Genomic DNA, 21,454 nt, shown 5'->3' on the forward strand with positions numbered 1-21,454 from the left:
TATAATTATTCAACGAAATATGACTGGATAATTAAACGATTGCATCTCTAAATAGATTTGACAGAGAGAGTATTGTGAAGATTTGTCTAACTAATAAAATTTTGCCGTAGCTGTTAAAAACTAATTATGGAACTGTTTTCTTATAGATACGATAAGAACAATGTAATTAGAACTAAACTGGAAAAAAACTAAAATAAAAGACGGAATGTTAATACACTAATGTATTAGTACGCAACGTTAGCTTACTCGGCGTCTCCAGAATATTGCACGCTCTCGTCGTCGTGATGTTCTCGCGTTCTCTCTCACGGAGCAAACAAGCTTATTTAGTCCGACACTGCACGAGCGGCGCGGGCGGAATGCGGCGCGAATGCAAGGCGAAGGCAGCGAGCCACCTTCTATCGGCCGCGATAACCCGCGGCGACAGGGCATAGCGATTAGTGCTCTAAGAGTCCTCCCACCTTGTCCGCCTTTTTTCCCACTTTCGAAGAAAGGAGGAAATTAATACGGATCCTCGTATCCCGCGGTCCCATCTTGTCTTATCTCGTCCCTTATGGCCTGATGCCCGTGGTCACGACGGAACGTATCATCTTACTCCGTGGCTCTGGGCAGAGACTGGCTGAAGGAGTTTCGAGGAAAAATAATAACAGAGGTGAGAAGAGAGAGCCGGTCCTCGACGCACCCGATTACAGCACACTCCACCGGTGGATGCTGATATTCGCGATATTGCATAGTTTATCTGATTATTTCCATAGAGTTGTTGTAAAAACGCATATACTATTTTAACTAATAAGCAAAAACACAATAATTTGAAAATATAAATCTCTATCTACTTTTACAGTAGTTTTATAACGGTTATAGCTTAAGCGCAAATCTCTTCTTTCCTTTTTTTTCTGTAATGACAATTCTTCTCTTCTTCTTTTGTAATTATGATAAATTTTTTTTAGAATGAATATTGAATGTTTTTATGAATTCAAAAATATAAATCTCTTCTACAGTTTTATAATAATTATAGCTTAAGCGCATATCTCTTCTTTCCTTCTTCTTTTGTAATTATGACAATTTTTTTCTTTTTTTTTTGTAATTATAATAAATTATTTTTAGAATAAATATTGAATGTTTTTATGAATTTGAAAATATAAATCTCTATCTACTTCTATATAATAGTTTTATAATAATTATAGCTTAAGCGCAAATCTCTTCTTTCTTTCTTCTTCTGTAATTATAACAATTCTTCTCTTCTTCTTTTGTAATTATGATAAATTATTTTTAGAATAAATATTGAATGTTTTTATGAATCAATGCGCAAAAATTAATGGCTTTGCGTTTGTAGTATTAATTCTCAAACATCGTATATGCTAGCCACTTATTCGTGAAAGTAGGCGTACATGTAATTATACCCTTACTTGCCCACGCACATGAGTACTTATATTACAAATGGCAAATCCGAATTAGCATCCCCGTCGCCATTTCTTAGATCGCAAGAAATTGTAGCGTGTTGGTCGTCTGGTGTATAATACAAAAGTCCACAACATCGGTATTTCTTCGATGTCGGGAAAATTTGTCTACCGGCGGTCATGCACGCGATCCCTGAGAAATCTAAGCTATAATGTGCACCGGCGGTGATTGTTATCTTAATACCAACGGATCGGCCAAGCAGCAGGTTCTTTGTAATCGAACAACGGAGCTTGGCGGATGATTACAGGCAAGAAACTTGTCGAGTAACCTGGATTGCGCTAGTGCCTAAACGACAATGACCCTCTTTGCTCAATGAATGACCATCAGCTGCTACAGAGTAATCGTCTGTCATCAGCAGGTCGCTGCTGAAAGGAATTTCTACTGGGTGTGATCACTACAAAACAGGTCGCATTTAATTTAATTAGGTCAGATATGTGTACCGACATTTCCACTAATTTTACGAACAGTTTAAGAATCGATAAGTGTTAAGAATAACATGTCATTAACTACATTAAACTTAATTATTGTTTTATTATATTTATTTTTTCTACATTTTTGCACGCGAAACGAGTATTTACAATATTGTAATATCAATAAATTATCAATTTTACAATAATACTATTATATTATGATAATGCATCATATGACATTTAAATTTCTAACGCACATTAAATGGATTAAAAAAATCCTTAGTAGATTGTCCATTAAAATAAATTTTACCCCCGCAAATATTTTGAACCAATATTTTATTGACATAGTAACAAAGATGACCCAAACAATTCTGCGTTTAGTTTCGTATTCACGACCCGATACCGCACGATAATTTGCGGAAGCCGCGTACGGCCGGAACGCAAAACCGTAATTGATAACCACGCGACTCGCAAGTAAACGATGAACCGAGTGCATCATCGAAGCGCGGGATTGCAGCAGGAACCTCTGATGACGGCGAATCAAACGGCGCTCCGGGGCAAACCGCAGTTCCGGACGTTTTCGTGATTGGCGCCGGGGCAAGTCGCGAGCGAGCCGCGCTCGCCCGGGGATGATGGAATTTAATAAAGAGAGTGATTACGCCGGCCGCAAATCAGCATCGAAACGCATTGACGTGACGCTGATGAATCGCAGCCAAAGCCCCGCGGCACGGCCGCGACCGGACCTCGCTTCTCTCGCTCTCGCGGGGCTTCGGGGCCGGCAAGATAAACCAATTCAATTACGCGCCCCCGTGAAACGCGCATCCTGCGCGGAACACCGGGCTCGCGGCTCCACGCGGACCATGGTAACACAGGCACAGAAATTAAATGAAATACGACAATGACCGAACATGAGCTTCCAGGGGGGTCGTGTACAATAATGATGCCACGTACGGATATTATAAGCTGATTATTATAAGCGATGCACCCGTGGCGCGCGCTCGCCGTAAACGTAAACTACTCGTTGCAATTTGCGTCGAGTAAATGTGTCTGATAAAAAAGCGGAAAGGAACGCGACGTGTCATGGACTTTGCATCCTTGCACATCACACTGCTATATATTGTAGTAAGGATTTTATTGCACTTAACATCTTTTCGTCTTATAGTCGACCGATTTGTGCGAACAATGTGTCGAAACGGTTTAAAGTATCACAGTTCAATGTATCACAGTTATATGTCTATTTTTGAAAAAAAAATTGACCAGTTATTTTGGTTTATAAACTTTAAATAATTTATTATTATTATAGAACTTTAAAAAGTTATGTTGGAACACTAAAAACTCAACAGCCAAGAATCTCATATAAATGAATATTGAAATATTCAAATCAATTATCCAACTATGTTTCGTGATCCAAAAGTATTAAGATACTTTGTGATAAAATCAAACTTGTAAAACTTGGATTCAGGGTTGTTTGCCCAACGTGAATCAAGCGCAACGCCAAGTTGAATCAATTGATCTGATGACATGATCAACAAACGACGCAACACGGTGTCCGCTAATGAAATTGAACGTCCAATAAAGACAAAGAAGATTTGAAGGGAGCTTCTCCGCGATTGCTATTCTCGTCGGCGAAAGAAGAGGGAGACTCTCGATGAATAGAACGACGCAGAAGGATACAGTAAAGAGAAACGTCATTACACGTTATATCAACACGCATGCGAGACAACGATTAGCGAAACGTTTAAGGGCTCACTGAATCAAGGGAGCCCTGAAACACGATCCAGATAAGACGAGAAGAAGTCTCGAAGGAGAAGGAAGGAAGATATTTGTTGCTGACTCTTCTGTGGCACAAAGATCCGCGAGACGATTACCGTGGAAAGAAGGGGGGAAAAAGAAAGACAAGAAGTATTTATTATTCGAAGAGGTATTCTAAAAGAACACAGAGGCCGCACATATGATACGAAAGAAGTGGCTGGTATGCAGAGATCTTTTTGAGTGTGACAATCGATCTAAAAACTGATAATGAGCATTGTGTTGTGATATTCGGAATCGTTGTTGATATGTACACAGTTCACGAGACGTTAGAGAGAATCAGCGATGACACATAAAGTCGATCGTTAGAGAGAATACGTACGAGAGAACAGAGCTATGAGACAAAGACGAAATGTTAGAAGTGTTGACAGAGTTTTTTAGAAGACGGCCGAAAATTCGAGAAATCACGATGAATAATGGACGATGATTTCTGCGGTGATTGCGGCGATCGCGAGTGTAACGCTTAATTTCAACAGACGATGATTGTATTTTTACTATTTTTAACGTATTATTAATTTACTAGCTGCATATTTTGTCGTTTAATATATTAAATATATAAGGAATGTTCACGTTTTATTTTTATGTACACACACAATTCTTTCTGTGCATTTTTTTTAATGAACAAAATAACTACAGATGTATACAAACATATAATAAATAGCATAACGACTTATATATAAAAATTTAGAAATGTAAAATTCCAATATTTTATAAACATTTTGATTAATAAGCTAAATTAAAAATTATGTTAACTAGAAATGGAAAAAATTGATAAAATTGGCAACAGCATTGACGAATAAAAGAATTTCAAATATAAATTTTAAGATACAAAAAACAGTTAATATTAGATACATATAGAATGAAAAATAAATCGGATGCATCGCATTGTACTCGTAAGAAAGTAGAGAAATGTAATGAAGATCGGAAAAGGAATTATATTGGGTCACAATAGCAAGAAAAATAGATATAAGGAAAGTAGAAAGCAGGTACACGGCGTATTATGTGAGGTCGCGAATGTGTAGGTTTTTTTCCTTATTTTTGTGTCCCCTTTTGCTCTCATATCACTGACTTCTAGATTGAAAAACTTGATGTCAAAGGGCGAATGCCGCAAATACAAGGAAGAAATATAGAGAATGAAAAGAGAATACATGGTGGATGATCAAACAGGGCGGGTTTATATATATCTTCGATATTCCTCGCGCGCGAATTCTCAGTAACTGAAAAAGTGATCTCAAAAGTAGCACCATCCTTTCTAATTTATGTTGTGCTATTAAAACGCGTGGATTTCACTTTACTGACTGCGATAGGATCAAAAGAACGTCATAATTTATCTTTTGTAAGACGTATGTGTGTCATGTAACTGATTTGCTAGTGATTTATTTTTACACAATCTGACAAATAACAATTTGTATTTAATATAAAGTAAATTTATGATTCACGTCATATATCAATTTAATTAAATATCAAATATATAATTTTATTAATTTTATATAATTTTAATGGAAATTAATTTTGATTAAAAGTGGAAATTTACACGCAATTACAAACAATCTCTTTGAATATTCAGGATTGTGTGAGCGTAATAGTAAAGGATAATCTTAAGGATTCATAAATAAGATATTCAGATTTATGCAAAAAGCAAATCAAAACGTTTAATAAAAGAATACTGCAACAGTGCGAATGTCAAACATACTTTATAATTATAATGCCTCTAAAGCAAGTATTGGAGAGGATTTCGGAAATATGCGCAAGCTTTATTGCAAATTATGTAAAATATAGAAAAAGTTTAATGGAACATGCGTGTGTAATACATAATAGATAATTGTGATTCAGATATTCTTCAATTCTTATTAAAATCCTGTGAAAGGAAAGAGTTTTCTTGATTTTTTACCGTACTGTCATTTGAACTGGCAAAACAAAAAACACAGAAAGAATGGTTTTATTAGTCTATCATTTTTTTTTCTAATAAAATCATATTTTATAAATTCTTTATATTATAATTATTAACATAAAAATTATAATTATCAACATAAAAACTTAACATTTGTTGTAGGATAGAATGTACGGGTACTTGATGATTTAAAATCAAAATATAAATAAATTCGAAATATCCTTTTGTTACCTAAAACTACATGTTTCGAAAAACATTAAACATCAGTCAAAGAAATTCCAGTGTCTTGCGATTTGAAAAATTCTGTAAAAAAACTCCAGTATCAGGAAGCGCACAAATGTTTATCGAAGACGCAAAGTTTTCTTCCTTTCTCGAGCGTTTAGTCGCGTTTTTATTTCTATTTGCGTCATGTTGTTGGCGAACGTATATCGCCTCGAGGAGATGCATTGTACAACTGTAGTTATTTCTTTTGAGAGAAAGTGAGGATAAGATAGGATACGGGATTTGTGGGGCGTGGGAGGGTGAAGAACGGGACAGAGGGAGGACGGTTGCACGCGAAAAATGGAGATACGAACAAGAAGTGGGTCGCTGTAAATACTTCTTTTATTTGAATCGGTATTTTCTTCGAACTGTATTTTTGTACAGCGCAATGCTGACGCGGAATTGCGAGATCAATGTTAAAAATTCCTTTGGACGATGTTTCAATTTTTATTGTCATTTCTTTGTTTCATTAACAGAACAGTTATAAAAATGATTTAATTCCTTTATTCAGTTCTAACTACTTATTATAAAAATATTGATATATTATATTTTTATTTCTTGTTCTTTGTCATAAAATTCATATTTAATATCTAAAATTAGATTAGTTATTGATACTCGTTTGATTGTTTTACTGATCATGAAGTAAAAAACAATTTAAAAAAAATATCCATTTATAATTTTTATAAAATTATTAAAAGCAGTTTGACGACAAAATATATTAATTCGTAACGTATTCTACAATTCAACATAAAAACTTCAATATTCACTACACATTCCAAGAGTTAACGTGATTTAACAACTTTGTTCTACGTTACAGCACAGAAATCGATTAAATTAATATTACATACAAATGGAGTCAGAATGGAAATAAGAGATATATGATGAGAGATGAAACTTTTGGTATTTTGAGAAGTCGCGAGCGTGCACATAGCTGATGTTTATCAATTGTGCAAAGCCATCACACGCTAGGCCAAACGCGAGAATAACACACATTGTTTTGCAAAAGATTGGATGCAACGGGGATGAGAGAGTTGCGTCTCCGACGAGGTCCATTGCCGCTCAAATATTATCAAAATAGAATTTGCAGGAAAAATCACAAACATATTGATTGTTATCTAAGCTAATCTAACTTTTCAGTAATTGCATTTGTGTGCAATATATTGATGTTAATATCAATTTTGTTAATATCATCGCACATACAACAGAAAAAAGACAAAAATAGCACGATTCTTTCTCCTCATCAAGTAGCCATGCTATCACTAAAATTTTCTCACGAGTTGTACTTCAGGTACACATGTAGTGATATTGTATTCTTTTTTTACATGAAGAAATAATATTTGCAAACGAATTATTGTAAAGCTTTTTTCAATTAAAAAAAAAATATTTATCAATAATTTTTTTGCGTACTTTTGTATAATTATAAATTTTCAACTAAAAATAGCCAATTTTGCAAATTTTGTACTCGTAAATTTATGAAAATCAAAATTATTGATTTTTATTTAACAACTTGCATTTTTATTTTGAATAACATACAGAAGAAAATTTATATTTTTATCTTTTTCAAAAAAATTACTCCTTATGATGACTTGTGCGATTTTTTTGAATATTATATAATTTTTATGCATTCTTCTCCGTATTATTGTTGAAATAAGAATAGAACAATTCTGAATGTTGAAACCATCAGAGCTAATTTTAATTTGTGCTCAGTGTATGCGTAAACAATTATTTATTTCGTCCACTATCGTACATCTGACTTGCGCAACATCTAATCAAAAACATTTTAGTTCTTTGAATTAAATGCTATGTTGGCAACATTACATTTCGCAAATACACAATGATCTCCTAATATACGAGTTTTTGATGAAAAGAAATGTATTAAGATAAATGGTTTCAAAGTGACTGAAAATGATTCAACTTTCAGCTATATTTTTAATAAAACAATTATTATTTAATATTGACATATACAAAGTTGACAAACTGATACATATGCGCTTACCTAATATTTTTTGTAAATATTTTTTATTGAGTACTGTCATTTCACAATTTTTGTTTTATTTCTGTTAATTGAACTTTAATATTTATTTTATTACCTATACGAAAAGAAAATAAAAATATTAAATTATTATTTTAACAAAATGAATTAAATCTTCAATAATATGAATAACTTTAATATTCGACCAATAGGACATTCATCAAAGTCTATTTCTTACTTTATAATACATTCTACAAATATTGTGCATAACCATATTTAAATTTTATATTATTTATTTATTTTATGCTATTCCAGTTTTATTAAAACGCTTCTTTGATGATCAATTCACTTTATTTGACAATCTATTCTCGAAAATTAAAAAAAAATGTTTATTATTGGAAAAATATTCAGTACGTTACACAGATAACATGCAACAAATAAAGCATGTAATTTTACAAGAATGATTCTATAGACTTTTGTTATTAATTATGTACTTAATTATGTATAACATCTTATTTGCGTTATGATACAATTTTTTTACAATGCGCGATCTCTCGCTGATCTCTACTAAAACGCAGACTTTTCTTCTAATTTGAAAATCTCTATGCAATAGCGAAGTGTTATTTTATTGTTATTGATTTGCAGAGATGGCACAATTAGAATATCAGATGACCATTATCATTACTGATATGAGATGATTTATTAAATTAGATAGTGTTTGTATGATATATAAGTATATGATATATAAGTAAATTTAAAAATTATCTCATTTAAAAAATTATCGCATTTCTTATACAGGACAATAATTAAATATGTATCGCAGAGAAATCGAGTTTAGAAAAAAATCAACTTTTTGTGTCACCCCAGAGCAAAATGTTAATAGAATAAGAAAGAAAAAATAACATATAATTTTTATTTTGTATTTAATTTTTGATAAAATTTAATTGTATTTAATTTTTAATAAAATATGAACTTTTGAGCAACTCGACCCAGCTCTTGCTCTATTGCTGTGTATTAACACGATTTTTAATTTAATTAAGGAAGAGCAATAATCTAATATTATTTGTAATATAATTTTTACATTTCGAAACATTTAATATATCAAGAAAATTATAATAATTTATAACGGAAGCATAACACTGAAAATTTATACAAATACACGAAGAAGAAAGTTTTCCTCTTAAATAAATTGCATGAAAATTAAGGTTTCACTTTCTTTTAAATTTAGATGTAAGACAAAACTTTTTTTATTTAAAAAAGTTCTTTTATTCTAGAGGCACACTAAATATTTGTATAGAATAACGAAATAAAGCGTCATTTTTAAAAATGTATATTTTAATGCATATGTATTTTAAATATAACAATTATTATTACATGCCATGTATTATTATCCACACTCATTCTCTAATTATACTTATAATTAGATTATTAAATATACTAAATTAATATAATTTGAAAAATGTGTTATTTCCATATCCAAAATTATATATCACAAACTGAATATTATGCAAACATTGATAGCATTAAATGAGAATCCACAAAATTTTACATAAGCGTAATATTAAAATAATAAAATGACGCAATTTTATACATACTTGTAATACTTTAAAGAATTAATATATTGTTTATACATTTGCTTACATTGCTCTCAATGTATTTAAGTTTTAGTTTTATGAAGTGTCATGATTGCAGTTTATATTTTTAATCAAAAATAATTATAAATATTAAAACTCAATGAATTTATAAGTCGTTCAAACCGTTTTAATTTCTTCAATTATATTTTAATCTATAATTATTTAAAAAATGTGTCGTTATAATATTTTGCAGATATTTGTTGATTGTAAACATTTGAGAAGCATTGATTATCAAATTTAACTGACAGGCGTTAGTTTCAGATTAAACAAACAAATAAAAAAAATTTTAAATAAAATAATCAAATGATAAAATAAGCGTTTGTATTGAATATTTTTTAGTTGTATAAAGAAATCATCTCACATCTGTTACAGCATGTATTTCGTTAATGATAAATTTATTTTTTTTATTTTCTACTGAAAGCAGTATGAATTTTATAGATTAAATATAATTAGAAAATTTAAATTTACTTACTCGTATTTTACCAATAATTATTATTATATTAGTATCATGGTTCGAAAATTTCTAATATAAGATAATAATAATTAAAGAGTCATATTAAGTCTAAATTACCTAAATTACAATAAATGTTCAGACTACACGTATGATCAAGCTAAACGTAGAAATATAAGAAATAAAGATTTAAATAAAATATTGTGACTGTGTTGAATAACTTATTGTCGATAAGATAAATTTTGTCTGTACCAAAAATTTGATTGTAAGTTCACAAAACTGTTTTCCTTTATAAAATTATAAGTACGATTTATAAACTTCAAGTAGATTGCACATAAGCAAAATATACCAAATACATTCAAATACGTACTTAATAAATTTTTTAAATGTAACAGTATATCTCCTGTAAACGTAAATTTATAAACATATTTATAATTTTATGAACATAAAACGAATATTACACGTCAGAGATATATTATTATCTTTTCATATTATAGATTGTTTCAATCACCAAGTTAACATTGCCGTTTGTGCTGGTTGTCGTGCTAGCTGTCATGATCGCCGTTAGCATTATGTACCTTTAATAAAATAAACATATATAAACATTTATAAATATTTGTTTCAGAAATCAATTGTCTGTCAAATATATAGTTCTGTTCTGCTAAAATACGACTCGAGCAATGCCTCGAGCAAGATTAATTATATGTATGTATAATTGTATTAACAATAATTTCAATTAAACTTACTGTCACTCTTTTTCATCTATGGTTGGCTTGCTGATGATCCAGCTATGTCATACGCTCTTTTCGTACTTGTCGGCTTGTTCAGATGTGTATTTTCAATATGCTGGTTTAAATCCGTTAATTCAACATCAAGTTCCTTTTCGATGGAACAAAGGTTACATCGCACATGAAAATCTTTAATCTTTGTACAGTATTTCCACACCCAACTACTGCCGTTATGATTAAAAGGGAATGTAGCAAAATGCGTATTTTCTAAATGATATTTTAAATAGTCCTCAAGAGTCGTTACAGTATTGATATCTTGACAGAGAAGACATTGTGAATTACCTTCGTCATAATATTTAAAATACATCCACGGGTATCCTTCTCCGTTAAATTCTTCGTATGAAGAAATTTCTTTATGATCTTCTATTACATGTTCTCTAAAGTTTGTTGTGTCAATATAACATCCTCGAAAAATGCATAGTCCAAATTTGCAATTTGCTTGAAAACACTCAGGTATCACTGTGTAATTGTGTAATAGTTTTTCCTTTTTTGTGACCTCAATTGGCACACACATTGCGCCCGTTTGCATGTTTTTTAATTTGTTCTTATGACTTTTTAAATGCCGTTTTAAATTTTTATCTTGAATACTAAGACGTATAGATTTATTACAATTTTGCAGTATACAATTCACGGCAAAATCAGTAATTTGTGCGCAATATTGTCGTTTATTTATTTTTATTTCACATTTTGTCATTTCTTCTACAGAATGTGAGTTTTGTATGTGATCGCGAAAAATTTCATGAAAAACAGTCTTCTCACAAACTAAACATACTGACTTTAATTTGTCGTAATATAAATCCGGCATTTCGCTTCGCTTTCCGTTTACTATGGGTATGAAATCGTTTTCATGCTCTTTATGTCGTGTCGTGATTTTTATACAAAGAAGTTCACTCAATGTATTAGTTTCGTATCTATGTTTATTTGTGATTATGTTATATTTCGTACAAATAATACTGTAGGTTTCAGAAGATTCGGCCTCGCATCTATCTCGGCTTGTTATAAAGTCGCGATATTATACAGATCTAAGCTTCGTGAATTAATCTCGCTGCTTATATAGCATCTTGCGGTGGTAGAAGGGAACCAATCAAAAGAAATACATTTTAAGTAACCAATCTAAATGGTCATAATCTTATGTGACGCGGTTATCGGCTAACGCCGGACATGTTGGTTGTTTGTTGTCTTAGGTCGGCGAAGCCTTTCTCGCATGCCGACTGAAGTCGGCGAAACCTTTTTTGTGGGCCCACGCGTGTTTTTATCGCAACTGATATTTAATGTCGCAACACTTTACGTAAATGTTTTGAAAAATGTCCAAAATTGATATAGGCTATAGTTGATTCGCAAATCTTGCATTTTGTTCGAAATTCCTGCCGATTTTCATAATAATCCCACATGTTGTCTTTAGTTATTTCCACTTCTGACATTGTGTCTGTTTCAACTGACTAGCCGCAGATAACTGAATACGATATACACAGGAGCCTTACTACCGAAGTGATCGGTAAAAGCAAATCAAAGGTAAGAACATGGTATAGTTTTTTATTTGAATGTAAATAATGATACGACAGTTAAGCCTATCAAACAGATATCAAGAGACGCGGTGGCATCTTACGTCCACGATACGTAGCATTTACACAATCCTGCACTGAACATGTTACAACACATTTTTTGAACAAATAATATTTTAGGAAATATTATTATTTAATCATTTGTATGCTAAATAATTACTGTATCAAATACAATATAATTTGCCAAATGTATTAATATTGCCATAAATGCAATTGATATACTGAGAGAAAAGAATGATAGCAGTAACCATAATTTATAACGTTTTTTGCAACCAATTATCTTTATATATGTTGTAACATTGTTTTTTTATCAATACAGTACGTATAAGGTTGTAAAATTGCTAACATTATACTAACAATTTCTATAAATATGAGTATCGTGATTATAATTTTATTAATATGCAATTATAATTCAAATATTACACAACTTTCTTTCAGTGATTGCAGATATATGAAAGTGCGTATTTATATCTATACTTTTACTTGTATTTTATCCGAATATATTATGCAATATTTATATATTTTTTAACAAATAATTTGATTTTTTAATTATTAATAAAAATTTTGTTAAAAATATATTGCTTAGAATATTATTATTATATTGATAAATATCTTATTAATATGTAATTAATATGTAATTAATATGTAATTAATATGTAATTTAGATTTCCCTTATTTTGCTATTCAAAATTTCTGATATAAAGCAAAAATATAAGCAGAGAAGAAAATTATGCATGGTTATTTCAAAGAAAACTTTTGAAATTTTTTATACTCTAGATGGATACTAAATATTTGTATAGAATAATTAAATAAAGAATCATATTTTATACGTATATTTTGATGTATATGTATTTAAAGTATAACAATTATTTTCACATGCCCCGTGTTAACATAACTATAACATAATTATAATATTAATTATACTAAATTATTATAAATTAAAAAATGTGTTATTTCCATATCAAAAATTATGTATCGCAAATTGGACATGATGCAAACATTGATAATATTAAGTGAGTAATCCAAAAAATTTTACAAGCGTAATATGAAAATAATAAAATAACGCAATTTTATGGATACTTCTAATACTTTAGAGAATTAATACATTATTTATACATTTTCTTACATTGCTCTCAATGTATTTAAGTTTTAGTTTTAAAAAGTGTCATGATCGCAGTTTATATTTTTAATTAAAAATAATTATAAAGTTTAAAACTCAATAAATTTATTAATCGTTCAAACCGGTTTAATTTTTTCAATTATATTGTGAATTATAATAAGTAAAAAAATGTGTCGTTATAATATTTTGCAGATTTTTGTTGGTTGTAAGCATATGAGAAATCTTGATTATCGAATTTAACTGACAGGCGTTAGTTTTTAATTAAACAAACAAATAAAAAAATTACTTAATAACATGATCAAATGATATAATGAGCATTTGTATGAAAAATTTTTCAATTGTATAAAGAAATCGTCTCACATCTGTTACAGCATGTATTTAGTTAAAGATAAATTCATATTTTTATTATATTGAAAGAATTATCAATTTTATAGGTCAAACGTAATTAGAAAATTTAAATTGAGATACTCGTATTTTATCGATAATTATTACTAAATTAGTATTATAATTCACAAACCTATAGTAATATAATAATAACTAAGGAGTCATAATAAATATAAATTATTTAAAGTACAATAAATGTTCAAGCTATACGTACGACTCAGCTAAACGTAGAAATATAAAAACTAAAGATTAAAGTAAAATTTAGGGGACTGCATTAAATAACTTATTGTCGATAAAACAAATTTTGTCTCTACCGAAAAGTCGATTGTTAGTTCATATATTGTTTTACTTTATAAATTTATAAGTAAGATTTATAAATTTCAAGTAGACTACATATATGCAAAATATATTAAACACATTCAACATACGTACTTAATAAATTTCAAAAAAATAACTCTGTATTTGGCGTAATAAGTAACTTTATAAATATATTTATAATTTTAGAAGTATAAAATGAATAATTACACGTCAAAGATTTTATTTTTTGGCATATCATGGATTGTTTCAAACACCAAAGTCGAGATTGCCTTTTGTACTGGTTGTCGTGCTACATGATTGCCGATTGCATCTTTCACCTTTGAATAAACCTATATGAACTTTTACAAATATTTGCTTGTGAAATAAATTGTCTGGCAATTGTTTTGTTCTGCTAAAACACGACTCAAAAAAAAAAAAAAATTAATTAAACTTACTGTCACCTTTTTTAAGTTTAGTTGGCTTCCTGATGGTCCAGCTGTGTCATACGTTCTTCGCATACTTATTTGCGTCTGCCAATGTGTATTTTCAAAATAATGTGTATGTTGACTTAAATGCGATTTAACATCAAAAAGTATGTCGATGAAACAAATACTACATAGCACCCAAAAATCTCCACTCTTTTTACAGTATTTCCACACCCAATCATAGTGGTTCTGGTAATAAGTGAGTGTGTCAGGGGGATGACAATAATCTAAAATCTAAATGAATTTTAAAATACTGCAAATGAGACGGTGAAAAGACATTTGGACAGTAAAGACATTGTGAAGTGTATTTGGCATGATACGTGAAATACATCCACGAGTATTCTCCTCCGTGTTTTTCTTCGTATGAAGTAATTTCTGCATGTCTCTCCCTTACATGTAGACTAAAGGTTGTAGTGTCAATATAACATACTTAAAAATCGCAAAATTTGCACTTTGCTTGAAAATCCGTCAATATTACGTACTTTTCTCGTAATAGTTCTTTTTTATCTTTGATAGTCAGTGGCATAGACATTGCGTCCGTTTGCATATTTCTCAATTTTTTCAAATGTGTGTCACTTAATAAATGATTTTTTTATTGTTTTTGAAAAAGGAAAAGGTATAATTTTGCCACAATTCATTATTTTGCACTTTATCGTAAAAGCATTAAGAGGGGAGCCTCGTATGAATTGCTAAAACAAAGGTGATTTTTAGGAATTTTTTTTTGAAGAAACAATGCAACGGATTTTTTAAAAACTTTTTGGTGTTTTAGAACATATATTAAAAAGTAAAATAAAATTTTTTTTGTTTAAAAATAATTAATTATAGAGCCACTATAAACAAATGTTGACGCAGTCTTGTCACTGGAGTTGTGAATTGGTGCGAGTTGTAGCGTCTTTTGCACTCGTTTAAAACAAAAAAAAAAGTTTTTTTTTTCTATGAAATTATCTAGTCGATAAACCTAAAAAATAAGTAAAAAGTTGAAAATTGAAAAAATGGCAGCACTTTAAAAAAAAATTGCGATTTTGACCCACAAAATGTCACCTTATTTATGCAATAAAAATCGTTTAAATTAATTATTTTACTAATTTCATAGGTTCATCGACAATTTATATTATTAAACTACATGTATACACAAGGACAACTCGATTGATCAAATAGTTTTTGAGTAATCTTTCCCACCAATTGCCAAAAACTGGTTTCGAGAAAAACGCGTTTAAAGTTTTCGGTATTGAAAAGTAAAAAAGAAAAGTGTAACAACAAGTTTAAAACTGAGGCTCCGATTTCCTGCTTCTTCGAATTTCACACTTTGCTTGCACTCTCCAAATTGCACTCTCAAATAAGTACTTCCGAAAACGCGCCAAAAACAGTTACAAATTCTATAATCTTATATCTTATGTTACCGTTGACCAAGCGCTCTGCCGCACGCTTGTATACCTGCGCGCAAGAAATGGATTGTGGACTCCTTAAAACTTCAAATTTTGTTCTGTAACTTTGGGAAAATATTTTCTACATGGATTACTATTAATTAAAGCAAAAAAAAATTTTTCAATTTTTTTAACTGGTTACACGAGGCTCCCCCCTTAACTTGTGCGTAATATTTTAGTTTTTTAGGGGTCATTTCATACTTTGCCACTTCTCTCGCAGAATGTTGGCGTAAGTGATCGTGATAATTTTGAGACCAAAGATATGTGTTACAAACAAGACATTTTGAAAGAAAATTGTTATAATATATCTCCGGCGTTTCTCTTAGTCTTTGGCTTGCTCGGGATAAGAAATATTTGTCATGCGTTTGACGGAAATGTCTATCAATATTTGAAAAATTGATGTAGTCCAGACCTGTTCCGCAAATCTTACACTTTGCTCGAAAATTCTTTCATAATGATCCCATACATTGTCGCTGGTTATTTCCACTTGTGACATTGTGTCTGTTTCAACTGACTAGACGTGAATGACCGAATACGATATACAGAAGCCTCTCTACCAAAAAACGTTAAAAGAAAACAAGGGAAGAAATAAGGTAAACTTTTTCATTTGAATGAAAATATTGATACGTCGGTTAGGCCTGTTCAACACTTATCAAAAAACGCGGTGGAATTTCACTGTACTAGACATGTTACAACTTATTTCTTGAACAAATAATATTTTAAGAAATATTATATATTTAATTACTTGTATCTTAAATAATTACAATATCAAAGAAATACACGTAATTTATCGAATTCATTGATACTGCGATAAATGCAACTGATATACAATGATTGCAGAAATATAAAAGTGCGTATTTATCTTCATATTACGTAATATACATATATTATCCGAATATATTATGCAGTATGTTTATGTATTTTTGGCTTATAATTTGATTTTTTAATAATTTTACAAATGTTTCGTTAAAACTATATTGCTAAAAAATATTACGAATTCATTGCTACATATTTTACATCTTTTATTTCGCTGTTTTTTTATAAGAAGCAAGAATATGAGAAAAAAAATATAAAAAAAAAATTTTAAATATTTATTTGAAAGAATTTAAATTAAATAGATATTAATAGATATAAATAGTTAATTAGATATTAATAGGTAATAAATAGATATTAAATAAATATAAATAGATTGAATAAAAGCAAAGAAAATCGAATAAATGGTAGCATAGTAACTGATCAATTTTTATTAATCAATCTACATTGTTGTACTGGGTGTCCCATGGGAAGTTGCTGAAAATAATTAGCTGTCATTATTAAATACACATACAAAGCGGAAAAAGTAACATACTTTAGCAGGGGACATTTTGCAGTTTTATTTGCATATAAACTAAACACAATATTTTTACTATTAAATAAACATTTATTAAAAAATGTCAAATATCGATAACTTTATCGGTATATATTTTCAAAGTGCATGCCGTTAGAGTTATAACGAAAATTAAGTGGAAACTATAACTATAATTTCAAATTTTGTTTCATAAAATTTTTTCACAGTTTCGAAAAGTGACATTTTTTGTTATAATTCTGACTGTGCGCATTTCAAAAATATACACCACTGCTCGGAATTAGATGCAACTTTCAAGTTGATTTCTGAGACAACGCCTACTATCCCCCCCACGACCGCTCGAGACTCGATCGCGCGTTTTAAGCCTCAAGAGTGTCCTTACATAAGAAATATGCTAAGATTGTATCTTCCGCCACAAATCGTCATTATAATACAAATAGAAAATATACTAAGAAATCAGCTCGAAAGTTACATGTAATTCCGAGAACTGATAAACCATCAAAATTTGGCACATTTTATAAACGTTTAAAGATAAAAATATTTCCGATTGATTTTAGTTTATATATATGTATATAATTTAGTTAATATACAATATACTGCAAAATGTCCTATGTTACGAGATATTTTATTTTTCTTTCTCCCTATGTACGTTTAAAAATGACAACTAATTAGTTTCAGCAACTTCCCATTGAGTACCTTGTGCTATCATTTCTGTGTTACACTTGCAAATGATGCAACACTAATGTATGAAATTGTAATTCAATTTTTACTCAACAAAAGATTTCTGTATTGCATTTGGGTAAGAACATATCTATATTTTAAAAGCTGAATTTTAAAAGCTGAATAAAGATTAAAATTAGATCAATCAAATAATTTTTATTATAGTGTATCTTGTTCTGAAAAATTGAATTTTAATCTTTAATTTGCAATTTTGTGTCTTCAATGAATGGTTTGACTAAAAAATGTTTTGAATCGAATTTCGGAATTTGCAGGAATTATCCCAAAAAAGGTTGGTCTATATTTAAACTAAATTTTATGCAACATTTACGCGATTTATTTGAATATCAATATTATTAAATTTTTATGTATTCATCTTTGTATTACTTCCGAAATAATCAAGATACGATTTTAAATATGAAAATTGTCAATTCTGAAATAAATCGCATCGGCATCGTAAAGAAGATACAGCACCACATCACTTTATGCGTCTCGTGCAAATTCTCATTTTATATAATTATATCGATATGTATTTCTACAAGAAACATTCAAGAAACAGTCGTCAAAGAACAAATCTCGGAAATTACTGTTGTTCGTCAAAAAATGCGACCTGTAAATTTAAACTAATAACATTGGCTTGATATAGCCTTGATCTCGGCAAGCTCCGTGTATGCAATATTATCATATCAGTATCGTAGCCCATCACAGTTCACTTCGTGGAAATTATATCGTCGAAAAGAGACTTTTATCGGTATTAAATTTGGATTAAGAGAGTTTGAGAAGTGTCTATTTTCACAAATGTAAAACTGCGCGATCGAATGGCCCGCGTTCCTCTTTTCACTTTGCTCTCGCAGTTGCAACACTAATACAATGATCATCGGCGTACTGATTGAATGTTTCGCTCCTCGACTTGAGAGATACTCGTTCCATGCATCTTGCAAAGTATTCATTGTCCTGTACGTTGAATATCGTTAGTTACCTTGGTAATCGATCGTCTGCGCGCCGCGAAAAGCTCATTCCATGCATCGTGTGACTATGCCATTGCGTAATTGCAATAATTCGTTACGAATTTTGCACAAAACATTTAGTTCTTTCTGCACGTGACTTTCTGCGCGTGGCTACTCGTGGTTACTTTACTGCTAAATATCATATAATTGATCATGCATACTTTACTGTTATAATAGTAACAATTGTATGCAATAATGTTGACGGAATTTTTTTCTGCTGTAAATGTGATAATTTATAACGTCCAACATAAATCTGTTTTAACCTGTGAGTAATCTGTTTTGATCTTTGAGTATGTGCGTTGAATAATGCGTTGTTTTGTTCATCATACATTCGACTTGCGCAAAATCTACATATAAACATTATAGATCTTTGAGCCAAATGCTATGCCGGCAACATTTTTCGTGAATCTGTAAAAATCCAGTACAAATTCAACGACAACCTACACTGTAAAAAACTGCTGCGTAAATTTACAATAATTATAGTGGATAATATTAAAATCAATAATTGCAAACGTGAATTTCCACACGCATGTAAATTTACAATTTAAAGATAAATTTAATTTCTTGTGTTAAAATTTCAGGTTGAGTAGTATATTTCAAAATATTAAACACATTTACACAATCTACTTAAATATACGATATACAATGATAATTATATCGATTTATCATATCATTACTATTTCTGCAAAATTGAATATAAAAGATAGATGAGATGTGTAAAAAATACGAGTCAAAAAGATGTAACACATATAATGCTGAATGTGTTTGACGTACGGCTGAAGAAATCATTATTTATCTTGTTCCAATGCTAAATCTTTCTGTTGAATTTTAGAAATGTAGTATACAGGGTATTCTATTTTATTTTTGACATCAAATATCTCAAAAAATATTAGAGATACGGAAAAGTACTTCAGACAAAAATTGTACGTTCTTAAGGGAAACAAATAATGGTATAATTAATTATTTAAAAAAAAAAAACAACAATTTTTTAAGGTCAAAAACTCGCGAGTAATGACTGCGGCATGCGGCCGTGCGTTATCCTGCATAAGGAAAAAACTTCTTCCTATGCGACGACTCATTGATAGCACATGAGGTCGCTAACTCACATAGCAGAGAGGGTTTGCAGTCATTAAATACCGTGGAAGTAACGAACCGCGGGGTCCTTATCTCTGCTGTGACACACACACACACACACACACGCGCGCGCGCGCGCGCGCGCGCGCACACGCATACAGACGATGTGCAAAATCTGACTAGTAACCTCGCCGTGGTGCACATCTGGTAACGGTAATGCCGGTGGTAGATGTCAAAAATGCAAGTGTTACTTTAAAGTGCTGTAACTTTGCGAAAAAAATCGCAGCAACTTGCTTTTTTTTAATTAAAGGGAAAGGTTCAAGTTTTATGCCGCTGCAAACGACATTCCAAAAAAAATTTTAGCAAGCCCGTGCATTCCGTCAAACTTTGCAATTTTCAATATAACAAACATGTCCTCAGATTTAAGGGATTACAGTGGTAAGGGTGCATTAAACTTAAAATCGAGACACAGTATCTTGAAGTAAAGATTTCAGGCTTTAGTTTAATAAAAATCATGATTCTACAATGATTTTTCGCGGACTTATCGTCAGTCAAAATTGGTTAATTTTTGCCCAAAATTTTTCTGTTATAATTTTTTTGAGCAGTATATATTGCATTCAATATTATTAATTTATTGATTAATATTTTATGAATACATTAATGTGTTTTCTTTTATTTCGCTATTTAAAATTTTTGATAAAAAATAGTTATATAAGTAAAAAAGAAAATTATGAATAGTTATTTCAAAGAAAATTAAATTAAATAGATATCGTAAATTAAACATTAGCAAACAAAGGCGCATAAATGGCAGCATAATAACTCAATTTTATCAATTTTATCCATTCACAATGTTATATTATAATTTTTGTATTACACTTGTAAGTCATACTATTTAAAAAACTGAAATGTATGAAATTGTATAATTCAATTTTTTCTCAAGAAAAAATTTTTGTATTGCATTTCAATAAATCTATATCAGAGTAGATTTTAAAGACTAAGTTTACAAATTGGAAATTAAACTTAATCCAATCATATAATAATTTCAATTTTAATGCATTTTGTTCTAAAAATTCGAATTTCAACCCATAATTTGCAATTTTCCATGTTTAATAAATGGTCTGACTAAAAAAATATTTTGAATTATATCTTAAACAAAATATTTGCAGGTAGAATCGCGGAAATGTTGGTTTTTATTTATACAAAATTTTATTTAACATCTGCACGATTTTTTTTAATACGAATATTATAAAAAATTTTATGTATTTATCTTTGTTTATTTTTGAAATATGCAAAGTACGATTTTAAATATTAGAACTATCAATTCTGAAAGAAATGGCATCGGTATCGAGAAAAAGAATAACACCGCAT

The 21,454-nt window shown here is 30.0% G+C and overlaps 1 long non-coding RNA gene across 1 annotated transcript; it reads right to left on the reverse strand.

The window, feature by feature from the left end:
• Positions 1 to 10,179: 10,179 nt before the first annotated feature.
• Positions 10,180 to 11,866, reverse strand: LOC136997775 (uncharacterized). The gene is made up of 2 exons (XR_010888419.1): positions 10,630 to 11,866; positions 10,180 to 10,461 (listed from the first exon to the last, which is right to left on the reverse strand). It is a non-coding gene; the product is annotated as an uncharacterized lncRNA (long non-coding RNA).
• Between the last annotated feature and the right edge of the window lie 9,588 nt (positions 11,867 to 21,454).

Source organism: Linepithema humile, chromosome 2 (genome assembly GCF_040581485.1).
Source record: "Linepithema humile isolate Giens D197 chromosome 2, Lhum_UNIL_v1.0, whole genome shotgun sequence".
Taxonomy (NCBI): Eukaryota; Metazoa; Arthropoda; class Insecta; order Hymenoptera; family Formicidae; genus Linepithema; species Linepithema humile.